At 42.9% G+C, this 18633-nt stretch overlaps 1 protein-coding gene across 1 annotated transcript in view; it reads right to left on the bottom strand.

Moving 5' to 3' along the window:
* The window catches only part of LOC139622196 (protein eva-1 homolog A), a 219650-nt gene that overhangs the window by 116555 nt on the left and 84462 nt on the right, over nt 1-18633 (bottom strand). The gene's annotated exons all lie outside the window — the stretch shown is intronic.

Here is an 18633-nt window from a genome sequence, read left to right as displayed (position 1 = left end):
TCAAAGGCAGGCATCTCCCAAGCATCTTAAGTAAAAGCAAGTAGAAAGTAATATAACCTGAGAAAAAAAAATTCAACCACAACGCCCTGTGCCAGATTTAACCCCTCCTTCATTACTGTGTTGACAGTCTAACACACAACAGCTGCTCCCACCAGCACCAGCACCACCTCTCCAGAGCACTATCCCAGCTGCAACACCTCTCTCTGGGCATCCAGGTCAGCGACCTCAGTCCCTCCCCAAGTGTCAAGGGTCTTGCATTTAAGGGACCAAAATACCCCTTCAATAAATGGAAACAGGTCATGGGGTATTGCTGACTGCATTTGGTGCCAGAGGAACACACATCATATTTAAGCACTTGGTGAATTAGAGATTGGTATTGAGGGGTCCTGTAGATGTCATGGATAGCTAAAAAAAGTAATTAAAATAAGACTGTCTTGCTAGTTATGATTTAGTGTTGTTTTTATTGCTGTATTGCTGTAATTAATTTATCATTGACAGTCCACTGCTGCAAGCTATGTGAGTAACAGTAGCTCATAGAGAGACTGTGCCAGAGCTCATGAATCACTTATAAAGTGCTGCCTGTGACCTGGAGAACTCGCTAGTTGCTCATGTGAATTAGTAAAACAATCAATAAAGGCTCTCAATCAAAACTAATGGCTCAAGGTTTTTTCTTTTTAATAACGTTTTTATTTGAACTTATTTAACACCTGTCTCTAATTGGAGCTGACAGGAAGGCTATGGTGACTCAGATAACCACTCTTTACAATGGTGGTGAGCAGAAAATGCACAACACATCAAACCTAGAGGATGATGGGCTACAACAGCAGAGGAGCACATCAGGTCCACTCCCGTCAGCCAAGAACAGGAATCTGAGGCTGCAGTGGACACAGACTCACCAAAACTGGACAAACATAGCCTGGTCCGATGAATCTGGATTTCTGCTGAGCCATGCAGATGGTAGGGTCATAATTTGGTATCAACAGCTTGAATGCATGAGCCCTGCCTTAGGTCAAAAATCCAGGCTGGTGCAGCCATCTCTAAAATTCATCTGGAATGGGATGGGTCTCCACTTGAGGTCTGCCGCTATCCAGCAAGGGAGATTAGATGGAGCCTTGGATGTACCCAACTTTAAACCATATGACTGGTCCTTAACCACATCAGCACCTCGCAGAGGCATGGGAGTGTACACAAGGGCGAGCATGGTTTACACATACTATAGACCCATAAAAATCAGAAACGGGACAAAAGGTCTCACCTTTTTGATCATGTGTTATACAATCATATACAGCAAGAACACAGACACGGACACGCTCCCTAACAGTGGGCTATATCCTGTGAGGCGGTGCTCCAACGACCTCTGAACAATGTATCCTTTAGATAAGGATCTGATCACTGTGTGTGTGTGTTGGGTTTGTGTGTGCATGTGTGCGTGCGATGCTGGCTATAATCGCCAGTATTCATGCTGCAATGGGCTCCCAGCGTTTCTACAGCTGTCGCCTCTTGTACTCACTGACCTCCACCAACAGGTCCTGAGGCCATCAGCGCTAAAGGCAGCCACTCAAACCCTCCACTGTATGAGCAGAGCTGCAGCGCTGCAGAGCCAGGGGCCGGGGTAGTCTCCACAGTAAACTGAGAGAACCCTCGTGCCACATGCAAACATTTCGCAGTCCTGACCTTAGAGATCCAAACAAAACGTAAAGACAGACATATTTGTACATGCACAATTAGACAGGATTAGAGACAGGAGGTTTCTTAGTGTTACAGCTAAATGTAGCTCTGGAATAATAAGTAAATTAACCAAGTTGTTAATAAAAAGTAGCTTAAGAAATGTATGGAGCAAAAATGCCAAACATTCTGCTCTTTTGGCTTCTCCGATATCAGTGTTTGCTGCTTTTTGTAATTTTATGCCATTTTAAATGGGGTATTTGTGGGTTTTGGATTTTATTTGCATGTTATTAGATACAATTGAGTTTTTCCATTTTCAATGCTTCCCCAAAGTAATCATGTTATCTCCACAGTTATTTGTAATTAAATTATTCATTTAGTTAGAAAATCTGATAATATTAGGCTTGAGTATTTAGCACCAGGACGTGTATATTATTCTTCCATACACACTCATCCAGTCGGGCCTCCGGTGGACTTAATACCCACTTCACTTGCACACACATTCATAAGTCTTCATTCGCTCCATAATGGCCATCGGGCAGTCTTCCGGGGGCCTCAGATAGATAGACCCACTCTCTGTGGACCCTCACCCAGTCACATGAGCCTCATGAGTGCGTACGTCTCCCCCACAAAACAAGGCACACACAGACACAGTGTGATATCCATCACTGGTGGCATTCATATCTCCCAGCTTCAAGTCTGTATTGAGTGTAAATGTTCACTATTGAAATCATGTGCAGACAGATAAGTGCCCAAGCCCAATGGTAGACAGGGAATAACGGGAGCTGTTGAACAACAGCAAGTCCAGTCGCTCTTCAGTTCCAGCAGGGGTCAACTTAAGTAGAGGGGAAACCATCTCAGGAAAGGTTCATCAACACTGGCACAGATGTTCCTCTGTTCTCCCTCTCGTCACTCCACCAGTAGGTCTCTCTCCCATGTACACATGCAGACACACTGCTCTGTCAATCTGTGATGGATGTCCACTTGACAAATTCGAGGATATGAAGTCTGGGGATTCCCGTTTCCCAGAGGCCTTTGGGTGGCTTTGGCGGTAGAGAGAGAGAGGACATGTGTTACGTAAACAAAACAGGCTGCACTTCCTGCTTGGTCAGAGAGAGAGAGAGCAATGCTTTATCTCATTTCTGAGACAAAACATGGATCATGGAGGAGGACACGGGAAGAGCAGGAGCAGAGGGGGTGGCAGAGGAAGAGCCCTTTCCCTCTCAGCTGCGCCTCCACTTCCTGTGTAGGGAGGAAGTCCCTTGTTGGGCGCACGGTGATCTCACTCTTGGTTGTGAGGAGCCTCCGCTCTGGTGAGCTGCGGCGCTTTGAACCGGCAGCCATAGGAGGCAAACTGTAGAGTAAGGCGCACACACAAACATACACACACACACACACACACACACACACACACACACACACACACACACGCCTGTCCTGATTATCGCAGTGGAAAACATACACACACCCACACAGCCGGTTCGACAGGAAACAGTGCTGCTTGGAACAAACAAGCACTTCCTGTGAGGACTGGGGCCCGTTCACAGAGAGGGTCCAATCAAAATCCAATGTCCTGTCCACTGCATCATTATCACCATCATTCAGGGGACATTACTGCTCATTTGCTAATAGCCACAAGGCCTTATTTATGCTTACAGCCTCCCATAACCCCAAACACCCACAGAAACCCCCTCACTGATGGCCCGAGTGTAGACATGTTTGTCTATGCGGAAGTCCGCTTTTCCTTTAAAAGCCAGCCACTAATTGAAATACATTAGGCTTAAATTGCCTCTTTTTTCCTTTCACCCATCATGTTGACAGACGATGCAATATTTAAGTTTGCCTCTCTAATTTGTTGTAGAAATACCAAGGCAGCGAGGCAATGTGGCTCAAGGGGCTGTTGGTTTACAGTACCATTACATTGAGAGATGGCAGTAACAGAACAGCCATTATGTTCCCAGTTCACTGTGCGGTCAGCACTGGATTCCATAGGATCTGGTGGTGGTCACGTACTGGGACCGTCCATCTGTGGGATTTCTGTATTAACTGCAATAGTTTAAATGCTAAAGTGTAAACTATTATCTCAAGAAGGACACTACATGATGGATTTAACAACAAGCCACACATTATTTGTATTTTATGCCAGAAGAAAAGCTGCTGAGCTGAAATCCAACACTGCTGCTTGTGTCCATGATGTCATATAATGGTTATAATTTAATAATAATAATAATAATAACAATAATAATAATAATAATAATAATAACAATACACTTTATTTTAAGAGCACTTTTCATACAAGAGATGTAGAAGTGCTTTACAATAGGAAATGGAATAGTACAATAAAATAAGGGTGACTAAAAGGGCAATCAAATTAGACAATACAAATAGTTATAAAAACAGGGGAAAATTAACCGTTTGTTTGAAAACTTTTTTTTATTACTTTATTATTTTATGACTTTTTTTTTAATGTTGTTTATTATTTTGTTTGTGATATTTTATTTTTTGACAGCTTTTTGTTTTGTCTTGTTTGTGTATTTATTCATTTTGTTGTTTGTGTTTTGCTCTTTTTGAAATGAGTGGTTTCTCTTTAAAGGTCTTATCTGTAAGATTTCAGTCCTGGTAGATTTGGCACCATCTGTGGTTACCATGGCAACAGCAAATGTGGTTTATACTACAGTACTTCTTGAGCAGCTATTTTGTCAGAAAAACAAGAGAAGAGCATCTGTATATCAATTTACAGTACAACCAAACAAATTTGTTTTAGAAAAGAAGACAGTCACAAACAGCTGCAGCAGAGATCTTTATGTTGACCATGCTGTGTCTTCCACACAGCAGCAGTCCTCATCTAACAGCCCACTGTGGCTGGTTCTTCATGTTCTATCACTCCTCTGAAAAAATTAAAAGCGATCCACTGACTGTTTTCTTTCTTTGTGGAGACATTTTTTGATGAGTGATTAGTAGTTCAGACAAACCTCGTGGACAATTACACCACATTTCCTGGGGCTGCGATGCAATAAAAGCCACCCTCTGTTTCGCTAGTGGAAGGCTTTTAATGTGAAGCAACAGCTGGGGAAAAATCTTTGGTTTGCAGTGTATATATAATCTAATCTACCTGCAGTAGAGGCAGATCATAGATTCAATTTGAAGGTACTGGCACAGACGCAGAGTGATGTACTGCTGGATGGGACCACAGTCACTTTAATGCAGTTCTGATATGATGTAAACAGAGCGTACAATAAACACCGAGGATAAGCTCAATAAAATTGTGATGAAATTGTACTGGATTACATGTATGCATCTTTTCCTTTGAATCCCTCATGTTTTGGTGGGTAAGTTGAATTCAGCGTGAATGGTGGAGTCTGCTTTATTATCAATAAAAACCACTATACAGAGAGATAAATACTGTATCAAGGCTGAATGACTATTGCAGAAAAATGCACGTCATAATAGTATAACAACCTGAAGTCTTCAAAGATAATTTTATACATTATTGTAGTGTTGTAGTAGCCTTCTGAGGATTTTGAATAACATTTCTGCCTGTGTTGGATAATGTGATGATATAAAGACAGAAAACATGGGCAGAATGGGAGGAGGACATGCCCCCGTACTGTGTGATTTGAAATTAAAAGACTATGTTGTGGAAGCTACTGGTTAAATAAAATGGATATGGATAAAATGAAACAGTAGCACGGGGAGCACAATGTCCATTAAGCAAATCCCAACACAAACTCACACACAACCACACTCTTTGCAAATCACTGAGTCACTCTTCAAACAAATGATACCTGTGATAACACTTCACAGTTTGCCTCCCACCCCCCTCCTTTTTCTTTCTGTCCATCTGTCTTTCTTTTCTCTTTGTGTGTGTATGTTTGGACCAGGAAGCAGCCTTCTTATCTGAACACACAAACCCAGTGGACAGCAGGGCAGCCTGTGGAAGCTCAACTCTGGGTAAACTTTGCCTTAACTTTGAAGCTGGCCGTGTGAGTGCTTGTCCTCGGGGCTGCCCGGAGCACTCAGCACCGGTGGCTCTCCAAAGAGGAGGTCAATGGGACAGGTAAACAGGAAGTGCCAGCGCGGTGATTGACAGCCTGTTTAGACACAAAGAGATGGATACTTGAAGAACGCTGACTCACTGACAAATCGCCTCTCACTGCCCGGATTTAGGACATAGATGCTGCAGGGCATAAGGCTGCTTTATTCTCTTTACTCTCCCATTTTTACCATTTATCATTTTATATTGAAACATTTGTTTTTGTTTCATACATTTATGTTCGGCTTATTCTAAATTTTTGCGCATTATAGATATGTTTACCAAGTGAATATGCAGGGTGTCTAACACAGCTTTTTATAGACATATCAGCAGCTACCGGAATCAAATTTTAATGGGATCCACCAAGAGTGCCACGCCCCTTTTTGAAGTGGCATCCACTTTAAAATTGGAATTTTTTTACTTTCCTCCTATCCGAGTCATTACTGCTGCTCAAGGGGGGGCTGTGAGATACAGTAAAAATCAAAATGTTTGTTTCCCAAGGGGGAGCTATTTGTTTGTGACACAGCACTCGTCCTTTTTCCAACCCAGCTGAGGATGAGGTTGCTCTCTTTCCCACAATTCAAATATTTAAATATTCTACAAAGGGTCATAATTTTGAACTTGTGGACTATAATTGACCTCTCATTCTCCTTAGTCACAGTCTTCACTCTTACTGTTTCACTCGCTCAACTCTCAGGGCAGTGACTTTCTGTGTAAGTCTCCTCTGCTCCCACCTCCACTGTTCCCAGGCAGCGAGGCTGAGGGTGCTCGCAGGCCAGCAGCAGCCTGGGTGGCAGACTGAGGTCTGGGGCTGCAGCTTGCTCACGCTAATCACGTTGATTATTGCGATTACAGACCATTTCCCCCCCTAGTGTCACGCTGCAACTTACTGACCTGGATCTGACAGGAAGTCCCGGTTGCCATAGGCGATCTGTCTTCCTGTTCTCCTTCGTCCAAGTCCTCACCACCCACCCCTTCACCAAGACACCCCCCCCCCCCGCCTCCTCCTCCTTTCTTTCCTCCACTCAAGCACACAGTTGGTCCCCGAGGTAACTCTGGGACTGTTTCCTCATCCTGTTGCCAAGCCAGTCATAGCCAAGAGGTTTACTAGAAACTCACACACACTCGCACACACTAATTTCGTGTCTGCATTTCCCTTTTTCAGCCGACTTCCTCTTTTTCATTAAAGGCTGGCAATGGGATAAAGTTTTCCTTGCTACTGTGTGGCCAGCAGGCGTGCAGATGTTTTTGCCCTGCTCCTTTCCCCATATGTTTATCGGATCACTGTGCTGTTTCATAATCTACATCATAAGCACTGAGCAGATAACAAAGCCTTTGATTTGGGCTTGATTTCCCCTTATCCCCCATGTTAAATTTAGCACAGCGATTACCAAGTGTGATTACAGGTCTCTGTGGCCTTATGTAAATCATATGGGACCCACACACACAAACACACACACAGAGGTCCTGCTCAGAGATAGCCAGCTTGCATGGTCAGGGCAAATGGGAATGAAATGTTCAAGGATGTAAGAATTTATTAAATGTTACTTCACATTACCTTGCAGTCAGGGGTACTGAGGCTGAAACTGTTTGGCTGGGATACTTATCAGTGCTCTTTTCTGGGTATCCTGTGTCAGAGACCTTTTTCATTCCTGGCAACACTTTCTAAAGCTCAACTCCCCTGTGTGGGACATTACAGTCGATCTGCCCTCATATGTTTGCAGAATATTATAGTGTAACCGAGACACGGCCCTATCAGGCCTCTTTGTCAATGGCACTCAGACAACAACTCACTCCTACCGCCCTAATGAGGTAAATTTTATGGTGCCTTCTGACAGACACAACAGCAAACAAAGGAGGTAGAATGAGTCTTGTTAAGCTGTATTTACCCAGGGAGAGTTTGCTGAACATGCATGTTCTTTTTCTGCAACGCCCTGCTCCGTATTCGTTCCTTCACAAACCTTCCCACCTAGGAGTGACGCTGCATAATCACAGTCTTCCATTGACCCTCAACACTGTCTCAACTCGTGACGCCCCTACAGCAGTGGAAAGCAAAGGAAAAGGGACACCAATGAGTCTTCATGTCAATTCTTCAAAACCCTTCAATTCCAATCACATGTAATCATGAAGATTTCACTAAACAGATGCCAAAGTGTTGTCCAAACACATCTTAAAGCAAAAGTGTTGCTATGAGTCCTGAATGGCTGCATTTGAAAGTGCAGTTAAAGCCTGCTGTCATAGACAAGGGTGAGTGAGTGGGTAGGGGCATTTCAGATGCTGTTCGACGACTGACACCTTAAGTCAGGACAAGTCTGCATTTTGGACTTTTCCTCAGTAGTTTATACTCCTTGACGGCATTTTCAAAAATGATTAAAATTATTAAAATACCAGCTTCAAGAGAGGATCTAAGGAAAAAATATGATGCATTCTCAAAACTTATTTGATTCAGTGAAACCTTTGTCACAACTGTGATTCTTGACCTGACGGTAACCTGCTGCTCTGTTCAGCTGATTCATTCTGGTTTCCAGGTACAGTCAGTACTCATTTCCGTCGGAACTAGAGACAAATTATAAACGCTTTCAACCCATGAGCAGAACAATCAATCAAGGCTTGTTAATCAAATACCAAATAGCTCGTACTAACATTTCAGCATGAGGAGGAGGAGGAGGGCAGCAGTCATTCAAGAGAGAAAGCCCCGGAGGAAACGTTGATGTGACCTCACACCAGAGGAATGTAAGATGCAGCTTAATTCATTAGGGGACCTCATGATGGAGGTCTTGAGAGAAAATGGGGGTCTGCCAAGCAACTTTTTTTTTTTTTTTGGGACATGGGGGAGGGGAGGGGGGTTGTTGACCTTGCGAAGGTCACAAAGGTCACAGGCCTGTAGGCTACTGGTGCCTGTCAGGAATTCATCCACAAAGACCTTCCATTCTAATAGATTCACATCAATTGACAGCTAAGCATGATCAATGATGACAAGACAGGGCAAGATCTGCAGACAGGATCTGGTGGGCCAAGGGTGGCTGTAGGAACACTGTGTCCCTGTGGTCTGGGCATTGTTCTCCCTGTTCCCTCTTTTTCTCAGAAATATCTTACACTTCTCCACCTCTCAGTCTGTTTTTCGCCCCTCTTTTTTTTTTTTGCCACCACTTGTGCGTGTTGTCCACGTGTCTTGCAACGAGATGAGCGATTTCAGCCTCAGAGTCAGGAAGGTGACACGTCTGTGACCGCCATAGACACCAATTCATACACGCACAGACTGAACAGATGGAGCGGCATGGTCTGTCTGGCAGATTACCTTGTTGGTGGTCAGTCTGAACCCGATGCCCACTGCTCTTCTCCCTTTGACACAACCGACTGTCCTTTGTGGCGAAAATCAAAGTCACTAAGAGCACGCACACAGACGGATGAGTAACTGTGAGCTACATACTAACTAATCTTCTGCTCATGTACCTTGCATGAGTTATTTATATCCCCAGCTTTCAGTTTGACCTCCAAAAACATCAAAACGCACCCTCAAAACAAAAGCAGCTAAATATAAAGTGCTTTGCATAAGCTCTCACTGAGGAAATCTGCTCTAATCTAAGAATTTGACACTATTGGGACTTGGCATTTCTTGCTCTGAACAATACTTTTCCTCTGTGCTGCTTTATGTGGCAGGCTGTCCAATTTCTTAGAGCTGTCTTGAGAGAAAGCTCAAGGGAAAACGATGTGAGAGGGAGGGCGGGAGGGAGGTGGCGAAGAGGAGAAAGAGAAGGAGGCTGCCACATGCCTGTCAATACTCCAATCAAAGCCCCAGAGAAGGTCAGAGGGACGAGGGAGCATCACTATGACAACCCCCGGACCCCCAAAATCGGGACTTCAAAGGTGGAGAGGCGTCCCATTGAGTGAGTGGGAGACCACCTCCTGTAGTCATTTACATCTCATTAGGACGTAACTGCCTTTTAACAACAAGGCGTTTAACACACACACACACACACACACACACACACACACACACACATACACACACAAGTTCTATAATGTGAGCATGCAATGGTATGTGCTGCTGCTGCTTTGAAAGGATGAGCCACACTACACATTCACGACCTATTGTATTACACACATTAGACACAACCCATTAAGTCAGGTAATCATGCTAACAACCATGTGTTAAATGTCTGTTTCATGACATCGTGTTCGCCCGTTTACTTTCCTCACGCTGCAGGCGACATTTCACTACACACAGATGATGGTATGAACCTAATCAAACAACAACTGGTGAGACTTCTCTAACACACTGGAGGCGTGCACACACACAAACACACACTCACAACTCCAAATGTGGTGGCGTAAGTGTCACAGGTGTTTATCACAGAGGACGGACAAAAAACACAAGCGTCACTGATGACATCAGCAACAGCTCTGTTCTGCTCAAGTGTCCCACTCAGCCATGACAGTGTGGCAGCATGAACAACACCCTGAAAGTGACGCAGCTGAGTGGATTTCTGCCTTCGTTAATTAATAATGACATGTGAAAATATCTATTACACAATATACTATAAGTGTAACAGCTAAGACTAATAACCAATAACCAGTGACAGAGTAAGAAAGTTCTATTTTCCCATTTTTAATAACCATAAATTTTAAAGTTCGTTATTACATTTATTTGCTACCATTTTTTATTGACATGTACAGTACACCATACTGGTATGTTTTCCTTTTACCTTATTATGTATTTATTATCTTTGTTCATACATGTTTTTGCTGTATGTGCGGCACCACAGACTGTAACACACTATATATAGTATGTAAATTACTGTGAAATGGGTTATTCTGTATGATGACTGCTTTTATGTTTGGCATTTTAAGTATATTTTTATGCAAAAAAAAAAAAATTAATGCAGGACTCATAACAGAGTATTTCTATATTGTGGCATTGCTCCTTTTATTGAAGTAAAAGATCTGAGTGCTTCTTCCAGCACTGACCACTGCAACTATACAGCTGCTCTTTCTCACATAAATCTACGCCGTACGAACATACACATATAGACACACACAAACACACACCACACAAAGAAATTGGGGTCACGTATGCAGTGTCAACAGACGTGACACATCATGAGGGCTAAAATTATGAGCGGAACCTGGTGCTCTGAATACCACAGGAGGGTCCAACGCAGGAGGAAAAAATCACTCATCACAGAGACAAATGCATCCTTTGCCCACTGATAGCTAAACACTGTTAGGACGGCCATTTCTCTGGACCGCTGACTTCCTGTTTAGGCCGGGGTTCAGCAAATCACCAGTGATATCATTACAACGGTGCCAACACCACCACTTCCTGTCAACACAAACATTCACCCCAAATTTATGGCCTCGGTTTCCTTCTTCTCGCCTCGCAAGCAAATAATTATTGTTGCAGGATTGTAGGAACTTCTCTTCTCCTTTCTTGTCCTCTCTTCTCCTCTCCTCAGCTCCTTCCTAATTCTCATAAGTCATGCTAATCTGACTGGAGCGGACGAACAGGACGGAGCATGTTTGCAGGAAGTGTAACGTTCCATTTTCTTTCTCCTCCGAACTGCACATTGATGATGTCAGGGGTGATATATCGACCAGGAGGCTGGGAGCCCAACCCTTGAGGAGGAATGTATTCAGACACACACATGCATGCACATACAAATGCACACATGTTAACACATACACACACACACACACACACACACACACACAGACACTCTGAAGACCTCTCCTGCCGGAGGTGCTGAAATGCTTGTAAGTCTTGAAATGCCAGTTGAGACGCTGAGCTCCCCTTTCACACAACGCGCAGCCAGAGACAAGAGAGCTGACAAATGGATGCGTTGAAACATATTAACCATCTCCCTTTGTGAGCAGACAAACATTTAGTCTGGCTAATGACCCCTGAGGATCAAAACAAATGCAGGGAGATAAAGACGGGTAGAGGGGGGGGGGGGCTAAAAAGAGCTCATTGACCTCCAGGAGGGTTTTGCAGGGTTCACTAGGGCCAAGGGCTTGTTTGGTTCAGTGGGTTATGTGCATATGAACATACACAGATAAAAGTCAGAGGAAGTGACAGAATTAAATACCTGTTCTTACACATGAGGGCGGTGTCAAGGAGCATGCATTACTTGCATGTGTCCTGATGAGTTTTGTGTATGTGTGGAGTGAAGACAAATCCAAACAAAGACTTTGCGTATCGCAGTCTCCATCAGTGTTCATCACAATAAACAAGTCACTTAGCGGAACGCTATCTCCCTCCTTTTCTTCCCCTCAAACCCACATCAGCTCTCTATCTCAAGCCGCTTGTCGCGCTGGTCATGTTATGATTACACAAAACGCATTATGTGCTGTCCGTTATCAGAGCCGCTATCAAAACTAAGCAACAGCTGCACTAACCAGTCAGGGGAGGTCACCTGCATGGGCATGAAACGGATGTGTCACTTACAACACTGGTGCAATTCAGTTTTTTGTGCTACCTTTTCAACACAGCATCTGTTAACATATTGATGGAGGTTGTGCTGAAATAATTGGATGCACCAAGTGAAAAAAACAACAACAAAAAAAAAAAAACAACTTGCATTTATTTAAGAGGGAAAGTTTTATTTGTTTGAAATTCACAGGAACCGCAACCAACGTTTTTACTATATCCTTATCCTACATAATCTACCCTAAGTGACGAACAAACAGTTGCTTATTTACACATCCAACGTACAGCAACATCATCAGTCATTTGGTGTCGTGCTTCTGGCCACCTGATGAATAAGCTTTATTGTAGTTGGATTTAGCCGCTAAATGCTCCACTATGTTCACCAGTTAGTCACTGACCACAAATTGAACTATTTCCAATAAGGCAGGGAACAAGCACAACAGTGTGCGGACTTGTGAAAGCATCAAGTTGAACTTTGACCATATTAACAAGGAAGGTGTCATGGAAATGTGAGATTTCACCTTAATGTCACGAAAAAACTGGGCCATGAAAATTGACATGAAAATTGCAGCTCTTCTTTGGGCTATCACACTAACTGCCGGATAGCTACACCATAGGAAAATGAAACTTCATGAAGATCAAACAAATTAAAGGAGCTAATTAGATTTTCAGTGGTAAAATGGATGGATGGATGGATGATTCAAGTCTTAGAAGAGGGTTTATTTAACAGGTTGTGGCTCTGCTGTCTGTGTAACTCACCCCCACATCAGCATCAGTCAAATAACGCTTCCTTCCCCCGATTCACAACCAGAAAACTCACCAAACCCTCCATTTTTTTCCTTTTTTTTTCTTTTACAAAGAGCAACAATAGGCCTGTAAAGCTGTCAAGGCAAAACTAAATTTACGTGTGACACTTTAAACAGTCGTGTAAACGTTTCTCCCAGGGCAGGTCAGGAGAGGTTTTTTTAGAAAACGGGGAGGGGGAGAAAAAAAACCCAGCGGTGCATATTTCATTGTGATACAGTCTCCAACTGACTGTGGACCAGCTGGTGGAGGAGCTTTCTGTTTCCATTGTGAAATGGGCCAATGAGATGAAACCAACTGGATCATGTTGCTGGTGCCCATGCCGTTAATCCATCACTGACATTGATTTCCAGTTGATCGTCAGGCCTTTTAATGATGTTCACCTTCAGGGCCAAGCTCATTGATTCATGGTCATCACTTGATCCATAACTGGTAATGTGATCCATGCAACAACAGTGACGCACGATTGCCTCCCATTTTACGCTCGAATAGGAACTGGTGAAGGCTGCGACTGATCAATCCAATGAATAAATAAACAGAAATCATTAATATGGCACTGTACAAAGAAATCTATAAAGAAATGTGCTATAGAAAAAGAAATCTAATGCTTGTTTGTTGTCTGGATACATGCAGTGCCCCCCCCCCCCGTTACCAGTTTCTTATCTGCACTTTCACTTCAGAGAAACGCTGAGAAAACGTAGGCATGCATATCACCTTCCATCTCTGAAAAAGCTCCCACACTGAGTGGATGCCTGGTTTCCGTCTGCATGAAATCTCTTAATGCATTCTTCACCTGGTCCACCGGTAGGTAACTGCGTTTCTTCCAGTTAATGTATCTGGTACTTCCTTAACGGCAACCCTCAACGACACCGGCAAAGCAAAACCCTATTCAGAGATATGACATAGCTACACAAGGCTATGATGGTGATGCAGTGCCTTTGCTTAATATTCTAGCTTTTGAAACATATCCATACAAATTGGCTTTCCTGCCAAATGGGACGTCCATTTCTGCAATATATTCTCTTGCTTTCGAAATATCAAGGCACATTTCCCAAGAGGAATGTGCTTTAATACCCATTTTCAACTGTCTTCAAACACATTTGCTATTGTGACAAAGGAAGGATTAACCTGGGTGGAATGGATTGCACCACAGATCCTGGCGGTAACATTCAGAGGCATTACTCAAGTGGAAAAAGTGATGTTTATATGCTCAATGAATCATCTGATGTGCTGGTTTAATTGTAGCTACAGGTAGACCTGCAGGCTTAGTTAGACACAGTTTGAGGGCAAGATCTAACAAGACAAACCCTGACTTCCTTCACATAGGCACACTTCTGGCACTCTGGAAATCCAATATCAAGTGGCCAAAATTCTTCCTTGATAAGTTTACATTTCCTGAAATAGACTTGATGGGAAAAAGTCTCCCAAAATTAGACGTGGGAAAACAATCTTTTTTTTTGTTTTTGCTTTTTTCACTGCACATATTTGTCATATTGGTTAATATTCAAAATAACTTTACAATCATTGAAAACTGTTTTTTTTTTTGTTTTGTTTTGTTTTTTTTTTGCTGGGTTCACAGAGGAATTGCTATTAAGATCTCATGCAAATTCCTCAGGGCCTTGTTGCAACTCGTTCCTGCTTTTCTCTACATGGCTGAGTCTCTTGCAAAATCTGGATGAAGTAATCTCTTATAAGTAAAGAGCTTCCTTCTACCTGAATCATCAGCTGAGGCTCATGCATAGTCAGATTCTGCACTGTAAGTGTACGATACAAAACAGACGATCTTCCAACTTTAGAGGCTGGAGTAACTCTGAGCAAGACAGTAAATTGATAGAAAATTAACTACAACATACATGCATCCCACCTGATGCTAGGAGGTGAAGGGATTGAGGAGGGGGGTGGGGGGTTGTAGGCTACAGCATGTTGGGGTGGAGGCTTTCGCTGGAGCTGAAATGTAATTATATGGATCATGGACAAACATGGCCTCTTGTTGGAGCTGGTTTGTTTAAGGGTAAGATGCCACTGTGGAATCTGACATGACATGATTAAAGAAGAGGACACTTAATGCCTTATGCAGACCCAGCGAGTGCGCTGCAGCGCTCTGAGCTGCTGATGTTGTCTTGTGCAGGTTCGTATATGCACCACATCTGAAGCTGCTGGATTTATAACTATGGATTTTCTATCACTGTGATGTTGAAAATGTTTGACCCTGCTTGTTCTAAAGAGACCCGGATTATTCAAAGACTTGAAAATACATGTTGAAATACCATAAGCTTTCACCCAATGACTAAAAACAAAGCAAAAAGTACACATAGAGTTTCTGACTGCATGAAAACTCAAGATTCTTCTTTAACATATAGTATATTTGTCAGGGCATCAGCACATATATATTTCACTGTGTAGCTTGGGGCAGAAGACAAAGTTCTTTCTTTGCCTTGTAATATAAGAAGTCATGTTCATGTCTGTCAAACTGAACATTTCAAATGGTCCTGCTGCTGCAGTCACTCTAGTTGCTCAGGAGAAGAGTGCTTGTTAACTAGGATGACTCTCAGTAGAGTGCGTACATTTACCAGGGACAAATCATGGATCATTTCCTGAGAAACTGACAAACATGTTGAAAAATCTGTGTATCTTGCAATGTAAAAAAAAAAAAAAAAAAAAAAAAAAAAAAGAAGTGATGAGTTCCTGGATCCGCCTGAAAATCTAAAGCGTTGTTCTATGGCCTGCGGTAGGTGCAAATCAGTTCAGCACTTTGCATAATCCTGCTGACAAATAAACAAACAAGTCACGGGTGAAAACCTAATGTCCTTGACGGTGGTAAAAATTCACTTACATACTGTAAACACACTTACATCTGGGAGTTGCTCAGGACAAATAGTTTGGCATTTTCTGCTACTGAGTAGAGTCACCAAAGCAAAATCTGCAGACTCACTGATATGAACATACGCCACAGCATGTGTGTGTGTTTTGTTTTGCATGGTCAAAGAAATTTTAACAGAGATTTCATACAACAGAATACACACAAGTTGTATATACTATACTTAAGTTAAATACTACTGCAAAAACACACTATATCTTGATGTCCTATGTCCATAAAAACCACAAAACATAAGTTACAAGTTTAGCATTTGTACAGAATATACAATGTTGGAAACTTTAATGAATGTGGCTGTGGTCCACTAACACGATATACAAGATTAGAACAGCCTCACTCGACAGCATCCGTATAGCAACAGTTTTCTTATTCTTAAATTATGGTGACCTCCATGTGAGAGCTATATAATCTAACACGAGCTGTCCAGAAAAAGCACTTTGTGGGATGAGAGCACAGCTGCAGACAACTCTATTAGTCATGTTCATGTTCCACACACACACACACACACACACACACACACACACACACACACACACACACACACACACACATATATATATATGTGCTTTAAATGTGTGTAAGGAGTTAACAAAGCTCCATCAGCAAGCCCATAGTAGACTCTGCATCTGTTTTCATGCCTCAAACAGAGAACGTCAGTATGAAGCATGAGGTGAGCTGTATACACCTGCTGTGTTTATTCAGGTCAGCTGCATCTCCTCTACGCTGAAAACACAACTATGGCATCAGTAAGAACCTACGCATCCACATCCACCACACAGACACACTGGTGCAATGCACAGTTCAATTACTGATATGATGTGCACGCCCTCTGACCTGAACGCAGTCTGTCCGGATGTTACCGCAGCAGATTTTACTCACAAAATGCTTGTCTTTGCACTATCCACTGGGGTGACTTATGAATCTTTTATCAAAACTGGCCTAATTGCTTAACCATCCATGTCCCGGTCCAGTGGTGAATGGTGGGAGGGAGGCCGGGCATGCCATAACTGTCATAAAAACAACAGGCAAAGACGCCAGCGTTCTTCTTCCTCTGACGAGCACTGACTGCTGTGTTTTTATGGACTTTATTTCTCCACAGGTTGTCACGTTGAGGGCGGGGGCCTTTATAATGAAGGAGACAGTGTGATTTGCTCCATATTGAGCAATAACAATATGAATCTAATTAGCTTTAGATAACTAGGGGGTGTGTGTTTTTCCATTTCATCTCTTGCATGTATGTACGTGGGCGTAGGAAGATGGAAGAGTCTGACTTGATATGAATACAAATCAATAATAACCAGATACAATGATCACACCAACATCTGGGCAATTTCAGAGCAAATAAGCGAGTGAACGTGAATTGCATTCATCAGTGTCTCTCCCTCTCTATGCCAAGACACTCCATAACAGCATAAAGCCAATACCCCACCACCCCCCCATCCATCTGCTTATTTTCTTCAGTGTTAACTCTGCAGCTGCATAGAAAACAAGCAGCAGTATACAGCTTCCTGTCCTCACCCAATCTGCACTGGACAAAAAAAAAAAAAACAACTTTCCCTTCTGTTCTCACTCCCACTCTCTGCCCTGTTTCGCAGCAGAGGAAGAAGCTGCTGCTGCTGCTGCTGCTGCTGGAGGGTCAGAGCTGAACAGTAAACTGAAGAAGAAAAAAAAAAAAGAGAAAAGGCAAAAGAGCGAACGGACAAGAGCCTGTAGGGAGTTTCTGACTCCCAAACCATCTCTGCAGTTCCTGGGAGCTGGCTTGAAAGTCCCAGGAAACTCCCTGCTATTCCTACTGTGGACAAAAACAGCTGCACATTCTCACTTTGCGTTGGTCATAGCTGTTTGAACTTAACCCCAACCAAGACAGAAAAAACACAATATTTCAACAGAGCAGGGACTAAAAAAACATGTCTCTGGCATTAGATAGTATTGTTACTGTCCTGTATTCCTTAACTTATACATTTATTAAATAAATTCATCACAGGTGAAAGGAAATTGTTCAATGTTAAGTGTTGAAATGAGCCAACAAATACATTAAATTGGTCTATTACCTTTTTTATTTTTATCTATTATTATTTTTTTTTTTATAGGTGCACTTTAAAATAATAAATGCTGCTTTTATCATCTGCCATTGTTTGAGTGGAAATGAGTGGACGCTGTCATCCTCCCTGCTCACAGCTGGCGTTCAACTGGAATCCATTTTGTAAACGTTTTCCCCGAATAAGTCAATATCAGGGGGGAGGACAGTGTGTGCGCCTGTGCCTGTGCGCATAATTACAGATGCGCCATTCCTCCTAAGCTGTCATTAGAAAAGGGAATGGGAATGACTCCAGGCTACAACCACCGCTTGCGGTTACGTAACACGCTCCTCTCGGATCCTGTTTTATTCCGGAGACAGCTGAAAACTGCTCCGTCCAACGCTGCCTATTGTCTGAGGAAACGCTGCTCCTTATAGCTTAAGAGGAGTTTGTTATTTTTTCCAAGTGCCATTCCCCCCCCCCCCCTCTCTCCTTTCATTTCAAGGAGGGGAAGAAGAAAAAAAAAAAAGAAAAAAATCCACTCTGTGTTTTTATGTCTTTGTCTGTCTGGCTCGCTCGGCTTGGCGGTTGCTGCTGTTTCGTGTGTGTCCGTGGGAGGGCGCAGTGAGCCCGTCATCCCGGGATGATGCTGCCGCTGCCGCTGCTGGCCCTCAGACAAAAGAGAAAATGATATTCAGAGCACTACAGGGGAGCAAGAGGAGGGCAGGGGGGTTTAATGTGTAGGAAAAGATCTCTACACATCATCCTCAATCAATGGCACTCGCATAAGAAATTGTACTGATGTATTATT

Source organism: Trachinotus anak, unplaced genomic scaffold, assembly GCF_046630095.1.
Source record: "Trachinotus anak isolate AG129_WGS33_773 ecotype Australia unplaced genomic scaffold, CSIRO_AGI_Tana_v1 ptg000005l, whole genome shotgun sequence".
In the NCBI taxonomy this organism is placed as follows: Eukaryota; Metazoa; Chordata; class Actinopteri; order Carangiformes; family Carangidae; genus Trachinotus; species Trachinotus anak.
This window is presented reverse-complemented; position numbering and strand designations above follow the sequence as displayed.